Source organism: Podarcis pityusensis (genome assembly GCF_964106645.2).
Source record: "Podarcis pityusensis genome assembly, chromosome: Z".
NCBI lineage: Eukaryota > Metazoa > Chordata > Lepidosauria > Squamata > Lacertidae > Podarcis > Podarcis pityusensis.
Genome location: NC_138044.1, coordinates 11,029,483 through 11,042,421, shown reverse-complemented (window position 1 = coordinate 11,042,421; position 12,939 = coordinate 11,029,483). Strand labels below are relative to the sequence as shown.

Below are 12,939 nucleotides of genomic sequence, written 5' to 3'. Positions count from 1 at the left end.
TAAGCGGTCCCTATTTATCTACTTGCACCCGGGGGTGCTTTCGAACTGCTAGGTTGGCAGGCGCTGGGACCGAGCAACGGGAGTGCACCCCGCCGCGGGGATTCGAACCGCCGACCATGCGATTGGCAAGTCCTAGGCGCTGAGGTTTTACCCAATGTTTTTGTTTTTGTTTTTTACAAATGGATTACCATTAATTGATGCAGTTTCTGACTTTCTCATGCTTTCAAACTCTTCTCTGAAGAACCTGGAGTTCCCCAAGGTCAATAATAGCAGCCAAAGTTCTTTGAAAGATCTCTTGCTCAGTGCTACTGATCTTCCCCTCCAGGACAACAGGACTATTGGATGTTTTCTTGGACACTCTCTCCATTCCTCTGGGGCAACTGTGAAGCCTAAGAGGCCTTGCTAGTGAAGTGTGCACCCTAGAATATACCCCAGGATCCATAGTAATATGCAGGGTTTCTGTAGTAGACAAATTAATGTGGAAAGCATTCTCTGAAGGTAATAGATTTGTTTAAAACATTGTTCTGACATGGAGACAGAAAACAGAAGAATATAGTCACTTTGATTGGTGGTTGATTCCCAGTGTCCTTGGTATAGGCTTTCAGAAAGTGAAAGAGTGTCCTGTAACAAGGTGGAAACCTCTGGATGCAACGCAACAGCTTTCAAAGACAAAACAACCAATTATTTAACTAGAAATTAATAGTATGATGGTGAGTATGATCCCATGACAAGCTGAAGAATGCCATCAATGCTCAGGTACGTGGTAAAGCCCCAGGAAAGAAAGGAATCCCAACAGAAGTTCTGAAAGCCAGCTTCAGTTCTTCCCACATGACACACCCCTACTGTGTCCTCTTGCAGTGTTGAGAACAAGGATCCATGCCACAAGACATATGTGACTCCAAAATCATGAGCCTTTAAAAGAACAAAGGTGACCACCAAGACTGCAACAACTACTGTGGGATCTCCTCGCTGAGTACTGTGGGAAAAGCTTTCACTCTTGATGTTCTCAATAGAGTACAGGCACTTGCTGACAGGGTCTACCTCAAGTCACAATGCTGCTTTAGAGCTCAGAGGTCAACAATAGACATGATTTTCTCACTGCGCCAGCTGCAGGAGAAATGCCAAGAGCAGAGATGCCTCTTGTACATTGCCTTCATAGACCTGACGAAGGCCTTTGACCTCGTCAGCCAAAAAGGATTATACACTGAACAAGATAGAGTGCTAGGATCCTATCCAAGATAGGATGCCACAGGATGATTGTGTCCTTCCATGACAACATGTGTGGCACTGTCCAATATGATGGCTCATCCTCAGACGCCTTGCCTACAGATAGCAGTGTGAAACAGGGCTGTATTCTCACCAACAGTCTTTGGCATATTCTTCTCTCTGTTGCTCTCACATGCCTTCAGCTCAACTGAAGGTGGTGTGCACATCCGTACAAGGAGTGACAAGTGTCCGTCTTTGCACCAAGACAAAAGTGTGGTGAGTCGTTATCCAAGAGATGCTGTTAGCCTTGATAGCACAATCTAAGGAACCTCTACAGAGACTCATCAGCTGTTTTGCCCAAGCCTGCAGGGAGTTCAGCCTTACCATCAGCCTAACAAAGATCAACATATTGGATCAGGATGTCACCAGCACTCCATGCATCAGCATTAGTGACCGCATGCTCAAAGTGGTAGACAATTTTGTCTACCTGGAGTCCACCATAACCACAAACTCTCAATTGATGCTAAGCTGGACAAGTGTATTGGCAGGGCAGCTACGGCAATGACTCACTTCTCCAAAATGGTATGGGAGAATGGAATGCTAACAACCAATACCATCATCATAAACTTTATTGCACTAGCCAAAGGCCATGGCATCATTCACAAAGGGAACAAAAAGAAAAGCAACAATAACCATAAAAACCATAAAAACATCAGGCACTGCAAATACAATAAACCACTGTCACGTCTCCTAGAAATTATTTGTTGCATACAACAGAATAGCAGGGGGTTCTCAGGTAGAATGTGCCAGCTTAAATGTCCGAATCACCTTTGCAATTGACCACTATTTTATCTAGTTCTTTTCTCCTGATCTTCATAGCTGCCAATGCATATAGTGCTACTTGATAAGTTACAAAGTCATCGGTATCACTCAGCAGCCATTTCACCCTTTGCACCTTGTTCGAGTGTGTTCCGTTCGTAAGCAGGGGTTTATATAAATCAGTCTCTTGGTTCTATATATAGTGGGCATTGCAATAAATAGTGGTATAGGTCCTCTTTGCAAGGTTGCCCACCACAGACAAAGCCTCTCCTTGTACTGTTCTTTGCCATACCGACCATCCACCACCGCCAAGGGCATCAATTGGAATCGTAATTCTGTAAAGGCGATTCTCAGTACGGCAAGTGGGAGCTTTTTCAGATAACTAGCTCGGATGTGCTCCATTTTGATAAGTCGGAACCATGGTGAACTTTTGGTAGAGGCAATCATGGTTAAATCCCTTTCTGCATTGGACCTGAAGAGGCAATCTCTTAAGCGCCTCTTATCCATCATCATGATCATCTGAAGATCTTGTAATTGATATTGGGTCAAGAGGGGTTGGATGACATCCTTCCAACATTTGGTCTGTTCCTGTTCTGTGTGGGACATAGCAGGGAATCTCTCCTCCAAAGAGAGATTGGAGTCTTTTCACATAGTTTAGACACAGATAGTCGGTTCTAGCCTGTATTGTTGCCACGTCTGCTTCCACGCGGAGAAGAGCAGCTGGGGTCCCATTGGGGAGCAAAAGCACTTTCCTGAGGAATTTGTTCTGCACTGTTTCTTATATATATATATATTGATTTTAACATATAAATCATAAAATGTACCACAAAACTTATCACTTATACAATCTTTTTAGACTTCCATCAGCACCTCTGATGATCCACCATTTTAACCACTTCTTATGCATTTCTCAACTTTATATTGCCTTTACATCTCTTAACAAATCATCCTTCCCCTTCTCCATTTTTGCAATACTTCCAATAATACTCCTCACAAAACTTCTTGCAAACCTACAAATGTTGTCTGATCTTCACAAATACTTTTCAAGTAGTCCATAAATTTACTCCAGTCTTCCGTGAATTTATGGTCCCACCGGTTTCGAATCCTTCCTGTTAGTTTATCTACTTCTGCATAGTCCATTAACTTGTTCTGCACTATTTCTAAGGCTTTGTTAGCATTTGGATCCATGCCCCATATCGCTACTCTGTGGAGCATTTGGGTAATACCACGTTGAAGGTCTACCAGGCTTGTGTGTTGAGCACACTGCTTTATGGAAGTGAGTTGTGGGCAACTTACAACCGCCAGAAGCTATGCCTCAATGCCTTCCACAGGCACTACGTCAGGAGGATTTGGGGTATCACATGGCAGGACAGAATTCCAGACAAAGATGTGCTCTCTCTCAAGCTTGCATTCCAAGATTGTTTGCACTTGTGTCTCAGTGACATCTACACTAGCTTGGTCACGTCCACAGAATGGAAGATGGCAAGATTCCCATGGAATATTTACGGGAAGCTGGCTTCTGGTACCAGGCCAATTGGCAGACCAATTCTGCACTACAAAGATATCTGCAAATGTGACCTGAAGGCTGGCAACATCAACCTTGCTGTGTGGGAATCTCTTACAGACAACTGCAGTGCCTGGAGACAGGCAGTCAAGTCATGTATCCCTAGCAGTGACCAGAAGAAAAATAACCGCTGGGAGGAGTGCAGAGAAAAGAAATGACATTGTGCACCTGTTATTTTATCCTGATTAAATATTTGGGCAATTTGATGATATTGTAACCATGTGGTGCAGTATTGGTTCGCCTCCTCATATGATCTTAATTTTAATTGACCCTGTTCCTCTTTTAGAAGTTGCTGATATGTGGCAAGTCTACCTGCCGTGTTTACTTCTAATGGTGATACCCACTATGGGGTTTTCGGTTCTAACAGCCTATGATGTCTCACCCAGACCTTGCACAGAGATTTCCTATTTATATGTCTTAGAAATTCTTTATGTACCACCACTTTATTGTAAATTAGATAGGCCATATCTATTATTCCAGCCCTCTAAGTCTAGAATGTCCTTAATCCAGCTAAAGAATGCGGCATCATAATATATTCTCAGGTCTGGAAGCCCAACCCTCCCCGCCCCCCCCGCTCCTTCATGTCTGTTAGTAATTTGTATTTAATCCGCAGCTTGCCAGATAAATTTTGTCAAATCCTATTCCCATTTTTAAAACATTCTTCTTTACCCATTATGGGGTTATTGTTGTTTTTTAAGCTTTTTAAAGCTTTGTTTGGACTGGTAACCTTTCCAGCTTTTGAGACACTGGAGATACTGAAATAATCGGATACATTTTTTGAACTTGAAAAACCAGCAACTACTTTCTTTAGATATCTGTTGTTAGCAAATAAGTTTGACACCCAGATTCTAAGAAATGACTGAGATAAAGAACTGGACCTTTCATTATTACCTAGACAGTAATGAAAGCCTCAATACCATTTGTATTGATGGATCTTATATGACAACTTATACAACAGAAAATAATATTCAAAATTTATTGGCCTCCACTAAGTTTGTATAAAAAGGACTATCCAATGTAGTCCTCCAACGCTTTGCTGGAGATGTAATAAGCATAATGCCTCTTTGAAACATATGTTCCTGCAGCGCTCTATACTCAGTAGGTATTGAGAGAAAGTGCTGGACTGTATAAATATTATTACAGTGGTACCTCTGGTTACAAACACTTCAGGTTACAGACGCTTCAGGTTACAGATTCCGCTAACCCAGAAATAGTACCTCAGGTTAAGAACTTTGCTTCAGGATGAGAACAGAAATCATGCTCCAGCGGCGCGGCAGCAGCAGGAGGCCCCATTAGCTAAAGTGGTACCTCAGGTTAAGAACAGTTTCAGGTTAAGAATGGACCTGCAGAACGAATTAAGTTCTTAACCCGAGGCACCACTGTATTTGGAAAAACTTAAAATTTTCAGAGGAAAACATACTTTTGAACCATATACCTATCGTTTGGAAGCGGACAACGAAAATAGATTCTATGTGCCCTAACTGTGGCTAAGTGACTGGCATTGATGAACTGGAAGAATATATAAAGGTAAAGGGACCCCTGACCGTTAGGTCCAGTCGTGACTGACTCTGGGGTTGTGGCGCTCATCTTGCTTTATTGGCCAAGGGAGCCAGCGTACAGCTTCCAGGTCATGTGGCCAGCATGACTAAGCCGCTTCCGGCGAACCAGAGCAGCACATGGAAACGCCGTTCACCTTCCTGCTGGAGCGGTACCTATTTATCTACTTGCACTTTGACATGCTTTCGAACTGCTAGCTTGGCAGGAGCAGGGACCGAGCAACAGGAGCTCACCCCGTCACGGGGATTCAAACTGCCGACCTTCTGATCAGCAAGTCCTAGGCTCTGTGGTTTAACCCACAGGAATATATATCATCTCTTTTAATCAGTGTACAGTGGTATCTCAGGTTAAGAACTGAATCTGTTCTTAACCTGAAACTGTTCTTAACATGAAGCACCACTTTAGCTAATGGGGCCTCCCGCTGCCGCCGCGCTGCCACTGCACAATTTCTGTTCTCATCCTGAAGCAAAGTTCTTAACCCGAGGTAATATTTCTGGGTTAGCGGAGTCTGTAACCTGAAGCGTATGTAACCTGAGGTACCACTATATTGATGATATGACAACACTTGCAACATATTGATTGCTTATAGATGTAGACTTTGTTTGGATAAATATACTGACATTTGGAATGAGTTTATACAAAATATAATAGGTTATATATATTTTGACAATACAGTTGTATCTTGGATCTCAAACTCCTTGGCTCCCAAACCATTGAAACCCGGAAGTGAGTGTTCCGGTTTTGAAGGATTTTTGGAAGCCAAATGTCAAGCACAGTTCCAATGGATGGCAAGAGCTTCCTGCAGCCAATCAGAAGGCACACTTTGGTTTCCAAACATTTTGGAAGTCGAATGGACTTCTGAAACTGTAATTTATATCTATCTAATAATGTATGGAAATGTAACTAATTATGTTTACCATATTACACTATATCTTTTTTTCTTATTGTATTTTTTTGCACTTTTTCTTTCTCCCTCTTTTTTCTTTCATCACTTACTTTATCTTTTGTAACTGAAATTATTTCAATAAAATATTAATAAAAAGTTCAGGCTGCATTATTAAAGTTCATTGGGCAAGAAACCTGCTTCCCACATAGATTAGACTTTTCCCGTAAGTGATGTGTATAGGCATTATAAAATATAGGATAACAGTTGTTTGACACAATGTAGTATATAACCTGTATAACATCAGATTGTTCAGCAAGTAGTTGATGTTGTCTAATCTCCCCGCACACAAATCAGGGTGAATCTCCATAAACAGGTTACCTGGAAGCAATATTAGACAGAAATCCTAAAGAACATTTTCTCTGAAAGAAACCTAGGGACTGTACCCTTTACAGAGCTAGAACTACCAGCAGCCTCAACACACTACAGTTTCCATCATTTTTCTTTGGGGGAGGGCACAGGGAGAATATGTTTTAAATGTATGTACACAGCCCAAGACTGAAAGTGGAGCCCTGATGTGGAAAGGTGTGTTGGCTGGGACTACTTGAGTGACTACATACAGTATGGATCACAGGTGTGTAAAAGGAACTGGGGCTCAATCTGGAATAATTGCAACTGTAGATCTTCTACTTCAAATTATAAAGACTCTGGTCTGTGGGCTAATCCTTGGTTCCCATCAAGCCCATGTACTGGACTGTATAGCCTAACACAGTGGTGGCGAACCTATGGCACAAGTGCCAGAGGGGGCACTCAGAGCCCTCTCTGTGGGCACGCGTGCCATCGCCCCAGCACAGAGCCAGCAGAAGGCGAGGGTGGCCCGTCAGCTCAAACTGGGCAGCTGAGCAGCCGCCTTCCTCCTCCTCCAATGCCCAATGGGAGACGCCAGGTAGGGTGCGTCATGCAGGAGCCGGCAGGGGAGGATGGCATTGCTGGCGAGCCTCAAGAAGCCACTTTGTTCCAGTGCTGGATAGCCAGGCAGGGCCACCTCCGCCTCATCCTCGTTGCCCCTTATCCGGCACCGAGCCTCCAGGCCCCACCGGCCTTGCTGCACTATTATCACCTCCCACTTGCTGGTGTACTTCTTCACTGAGCTCAACCACAGCCAAGGGCAGCGGGTGAGGGCGTGCCCGGGGCCACGCTGAACACCCAGCGTAGGGGCCGGCCGGGGCTGGGTGAGGGAGCAGGGCTAGCACATGGGGCAGCCCCTGGGGCCCTTTCAGGAAATGGCGGCTTGATGGGGGGGGCACCGCTCTGCACATGCTCAGAGGGCCACGCTGAGACCGCTTGCTTGCTCGGGCTGGAGCTTAAAAGCAGGGAATTGCCATCTGCACGGTTGACGCAGAGATCTTGTTAAAATGAATCCTTAAAGTGTGGAATTCTCTGCCAAATAATTTTAAATCAATGAAGCACTTGGGATTGCTTTCCTCACTTTGTTTGGATCATATGCTTGTGAGCAGTTGAAAGCTCTGTTATTGTGTTTTTCTTTTAAGACTAAAGATGTTAATGTATGAGTTGTTTTTTTCTAAACTAAAACCTCAGTATTCAGGTTAAATTGCCGGGTTGGCACTTTGCAATAAATAAGTGGGTTTTGGGTTGCAGTTTGGGCACTTGATCTCTAAAAGGTTTGCCATCACTGGCCTAACACAACAAGAAGTTGTGTTATTGGGAAGGGCTGTGGCTCAGTGATGGAGGACATGCTTTGCATGCAAAAGGTCCCAGCCTCAATCCCTGGGGAACTATTGCCAGACAGTGTTGACAATACAGTACTGAGCTTATATGGAGCAATTGTTTGACTTGATATAAGGCAGGTTCCTAACTCAGGATCCCGGTCATTATATTGAGGGAAGATCCATATCTCAGTGGTAAAGCACCTGCTTTGCACAGAGAAGTTCCTAGGTTCAGATTCTTGGCATCTCCAGGTATGGCTAGTAAAAGACTCCTGGTTATTGGTTTATGTTTTGTTAAGTATTTTGTCTTATCATTTTGTATTTTTTTATGGGAACCACCTTGTGATCTTCGGACGAACAGCGGTATACAAATTCAACAACAACAAACTGGAGAGCAGCTGACAGTGAAAACAAACACTACTAGATGAGACTAATGGTCCATTTGTGATCTACATCAGGACCTGCTGCCCCTGTGGATCCAGCTGCCTCACCTTTCCTCATTGAGGGGGGAAGCCTGCCTGTTCATCAGGGCACCCGCCAAGCTTCCTCCCTGCTCCCCTTTCGCACTCAGTTTCCTGGCTTTCCGACTCCTTTTCTCAGCAGGGCCAACTGCCACCTGTCAACAGACGCACCGACCTCGCGCGCTCGCCCCGCCCCTAAAAAAACAACAAAAAAACCTCTCAAGGAGTCTGCGGCTCCTACGCATTCGGTCCTCATTTGCATTTCCCCACCCGCCGCGAATGCGACTGGCGGCGGCGCGACCGCGGCCCGAGCTAGGATTGGCGGTTAGGCTTGCCAATCCTCCCGGCGTAAACACCGCCCTCCCGAGTTGGCATCCCTCTGGGCGCCCTCCGGCTTTCTTGTCTCCCTCGCAGCAGCCTCCCCCCCCGCCCCCATTCCCTTCTCCGGCTCTCGTCACCCCGCCTTCCCTCCCTCCCTCCCTCCCTCGCCCGGCCGCGTTTGGCCTTGTCGGCGTCAGCGGCAGCTGTCGCTGCGGCGTAGGAAGCGAAGCGGTCTGGCGGCGGCTGTGGTGGGGACTCTCCAAAGCCAGTCGCCTCGGCCCGTTCGCTCTTCCTCCCCGTCTTCGTCAGGGGGGCCCCTGGTGGCCTCGAGGAGAAACCACGGGCGTTCTGGGCCGGTGGGGGCGGCGGCAGGTGGGGGCCACTGCTGCTGCCGCCGCGAGCCCCGCCCCTCCAGCAGGTAAGGCGCACAGACGAGCACCCCCGCTTCACCTCTTTGCCCACTAGACACGTCGCTATTTCAGGACTGAAAGCGCCACCCCCCCTCCAAGCTCTTATAAGCCGGCACGCCCCCCTCCCACCGCATCTTGACAGGTGAGGATAAATTTACACCCACCCCCATTTCACTCCACCAAAGGTGTGGGGGCCTCTTTCTAGCTCCCTCTTTCTCCGCCGAAACCCCCCCCCCAGCCGCCGCCGCCCCGCCTTCATTACAGCCAAGAGAAAGATTTAAAGCTCATTTTTCTAGTCTAGTGGACACATTTACATTTCTCAAATGGCACCTACTTCCCGTTTAAGGTGGTGGTGGGGAGTGGCGGTGGCGGATGCAAATAGTTTATTGCTCATATAGGCCAAGTCCATACATGCAGAACAGGTGCATACGCATTTCACGCTCTGTATGTTATAGGAATAAGCGTTTGCACCTGTTTGAAATTGGGTTTATATAGGCCAGGGTATACTTGCAGACAGATGTATACACTCATGCACATGTTTATGTTGTAGGGATAAGCTTTCGTATCTGTACACAGTTACATCTGTATTAAAAAATGCTATGCATTTATAGTATTATATAAAATCTTGTAGTATTTTGCACATGCCTCAAGGAAGCTAGCCATGTTACATATTTTTACGTCATAAAGCAATGTGTGTGGGTTTTTTTGTTGGCTGTCTTGAGGGTTATGTGAAAGGCAAGTTAATATGATTTTTAAAATTTATATGCATGGACTTTTGTATAGAAACGTTATTAGTTCTGAGCGTGAGATTATATACAATCTTGCGCCTTTTGTATAAATGTCACACAATAACAAAAATTGCATGCATAGAAAATTCTTTATTTTATATCCTTGTAAAAATGTATTAAAATTAATAGTATCTGCATGTGGGTGGTATGTACACACACACACACACACACACACACAGACACACAAACTATTACAGTTGTATGTGTTTACATGTATGGAATTGCTGTACAGGAGTTGGTTGGAAAGGAAAGGGAAATTATAACAGTGACTCTTTCATTGACCTATATTCCCTCTCATGAAAATTATAAGTGCAGTCCTGCTACATCAGAGTGCAGCATCCTACCTCATGTAGTACCTGTTGGTTGCTTCCAGAAGGCCAGCAAGTTGGATTTCAAGGCATCCCTTGCCCTTTGACTTTCCCTACTAGTGCCCCCTTGCAGCATCTTTTATCTCATGGAATACTGCCCCTGACCATGGAGGTTCCATCAAGCCCTACATGTGGTGATTGGCTTTGACTTCTGCCTTCCTCCATGAATCTGTATAATTTCCCTTTTAATACCATGTTGATAATGATAATATAAACCTTTAGTGTGTTCAGGTTCATCAGATGTTTTCTCAAACTGCATGATAGGGTGAGGCAGTACACATACAGGCATCCCCCCACTTGTGCATGATTGACTTGCACGTGACCATATATACGTGCAGCGCCAAGAAAAGTTTTAATAGTTTAATTCATACTGAAAATGGAGAGAGCTAGCTGGAGAGTCCTTGTGGCTCATAAGGAGACCCTCCCTAGAGCCCAAGGAGGATGTCTAGAGAGGGCAGAAAAGAGACTGGAGATGCAACAGTGCTTTGTTTAGGCTGCTTAGCCTCCCCCCTAACAGCTGATGCATGTGGTAGTGCAGCAGCAGATGCTTTTCCGCATGTCCTCCAGTCTCCTGCTGACCCCAGTGCTTCAATTCCAGTTGTGGATATTTTTGGTACAGGGTTGTTGTTTTTTTTGGAGAGTAGTATTTTGGAGAGAGAGTGGCTTCATAGTACTGCCTTCTGCTACTGTTTTTTAAATCCACTGCTTGCTTCCATTTGTCAACTCTTTAAAGATTGTCTAAGGCAGGGGTGTCAAACTCAAATTCATCGGGGGCTGCATCAGCAGTTTGGTCACCCTCAAAGGGCTGGTTGTATCGGCCTAAAATATTTGAGCAGGCTGGGACCCCTGATGGGCTTTGATATTTAAATGGTGTGTGTGTGGCATGTGATAAATTATGTGAGGTTCGAGCTGGTCTTTGACCAGTAATAAATTATGATGATGATGATGATGATGATGATGGTGATGTGAGGTGGGGCCTACCTGCCCCTCCTCAATATTTTATTCAGGCTGACACCCCTGTTATGAAAGATTACTAAAGTCTGCCCCTGTGGTGATGTATCATAACATTGTGCAGGCCCAGTCTGAGGGCACCTTTACCGGACTGCGTCCTGTGGCTGGGGCTTGTCTGCGCCTTCTCTTCCTTCTCCGCCTGTTGCTGCCTCCTCCCTGTGCCAGGCGCTGGTGGGGGAGATGTGCCGGTTGCACCCCAGTTTCTGACAGGGGCCAATGCTGCTTGTTCCTCCCTCTGCTTTTCAACACTGCAATATATCGCTACCGTATCACAAAATCACTATCACAACGTTGAAAAGTTGGTATCGTCTGCTTTTAGGGGCTGAGGGGCTTACTCAGTACGGACAGGGGCACTCCTAGGAATTTATTGGATTTCAAATCCCTGGATTTCAAATCCCATTGAGGGGGGGCAGGGGTGGACTTTGGTAATATGGCACCCACCCTGAGTGAGGACAAAATTTGGTGCCCCCTCCAATAGAATAAATAGGCATCGTTATCACTATTTTGTGCTCCCTTGGCTCGGGGCGGGTGAGGCGCCCGCACGGCCCCAAATCTGGCGCTGGTGGAGGAAGCACATTTCCATGACGGGCCGAGCTGCCCCTGTGGATCCTGCTGCCTGAGGCAGCCACCTCCTCTTGCCCTCCGTGGCAAGCCGAGGCCGAGGGGGACGTTCGCTTGCCCAGGCGCCGGGCTCCCATCCACTTGCTCCGGAGCGCCCGCTGCAGCCCTGGTGCCAGCAGCCATCGGGGAAGGCGGCTGGCCGGGCTCCGGGGCTCAGTGGGGCCCGCCGGCAGAGGGCGGCGCTGCGCCTCGCCTGGGCACGAAAGCCCTGCTGGCACGTTGTTTCCCACGCCGTGCATCCGTGCCGCGCTCCCGCCTCCATCTCGGCTCGCTCCCTCCCATCCTCCACCTCCGCGCCTCGCCTGCCAGACTTGTATCCCTGCCCGGCAGTGGCGGTGGTGGCGCAGCGGAGGCCGAGCATGGCGCCAGCAGTGAGTGCCGGGGCGCGCGGAGGAGCGTCCGGCCGGGCAGCTCTGCTCCGCTTGCTGCTGCTGCTCGCGCTGGGCGCCTCCTGGGCGGTGCGCCCGCCGGACCGGAGCGGCTGCCAGAGACGCGGCAGCCCGCGGGGTCGTGCCGGCGGGGGACCTCCGGAGGCGGCCTCTCTGCTCACCACCTCCTTCGTGCTGAAAGGCGACGTGGTGCACAACCAGGCAATGGTGCACTGGACGGGCGAGAACAGCAACGAGAACGGTGGCTACACGGGCCACATGACGAGGTCTGGCGGGCCGGATTCGGCCCGCAGGCCTTGTGTTTGACACCCGTGGTCTAAGGCAAAAAACCCCACTCTGTTTCCTATTTAGTAATAAATAACTGACACTTAGCCAGTGCCTTGACATTTGTCATGGTTCTCTGGGTGCCACATGACCCAGAAAGCTGTCTGTGGACAAACACCAGCTCTCTCGGCCTGAAAGGTGAGACGAGCGCTGCACCCCATAGTCATCTTTGACTGGACTTAACCGTCCAGGGGTCCTTTACCATACCTTTCCTAATAACACCTGAGATGATTAGCTCAAAGCAAGGCTAATCTTGAAATGCTCATTAAGTTGTCATGGCAGTGCCCCCTACTACTTGTGCCATCCTTATATCTTATATGTCTTCCCAATGACAGGGGGGAAACAGACTTTTATCTCACATATAGAGCCCATTCCCATCCATCTAACAGAATCATATAAATTCTCCTTTTAGGCTGAGGATTCTCACTAGTTATTTTACTGGAGCCATGGTAATAAATTGTGTTTTATGTCAAGTGGACATCCAGTATCT

General features: G+C 47.0%; 1 protein-coding gene and 1 long non-coding RNA gene across 10 annotated transcripts in view; one reads left to right on the top strand and one right to left on the bottom strand.

Moving 5' to 3' along the window:
* The window catches only part of LOC308467931, a 31,158-nt gene extending 22,758 nt beyond the window's left edge, over positions 1-8,400 (bottom strand). The window contains exons 1-2 of the long non-coding RNA XR_013981373.1: positions 8,248-8,400; positions 6,323-6,410 (exon numbers count right to left, since the gene is read on the bottom strand). This is a non-coding gene — a long non-coding RNA (uncharacterized lncRNA). The remainder of the gene's footprint in view (positions 1-6,322; positions 6,411-8,247) is intronic.
* A 113-nt stretch (positions 8,401-8,513) lies between these two features.
* Positions 8,514-12,939, top strand: part of RALGPS1 (Ral GEF with PH domain and SH3 binding motif 1) — a 224,589-nt gene continuing 220,163 nt past the window's right edge. For 4 of the 9 annotated variants that reach the window (XM_080989607.1, XM_080989609.1, XM_080989605.1 and 1 more), the window contains exon 1: positions 8,516-8,956. The gene's annotated coding sequence lies outside the window, so the exon portion shown is untranslated. The other 5 variants (XM_080989611.1, XM_080989610.1, XM_080989608.1 and 2 more) reach the window with 3 other exon arrangements.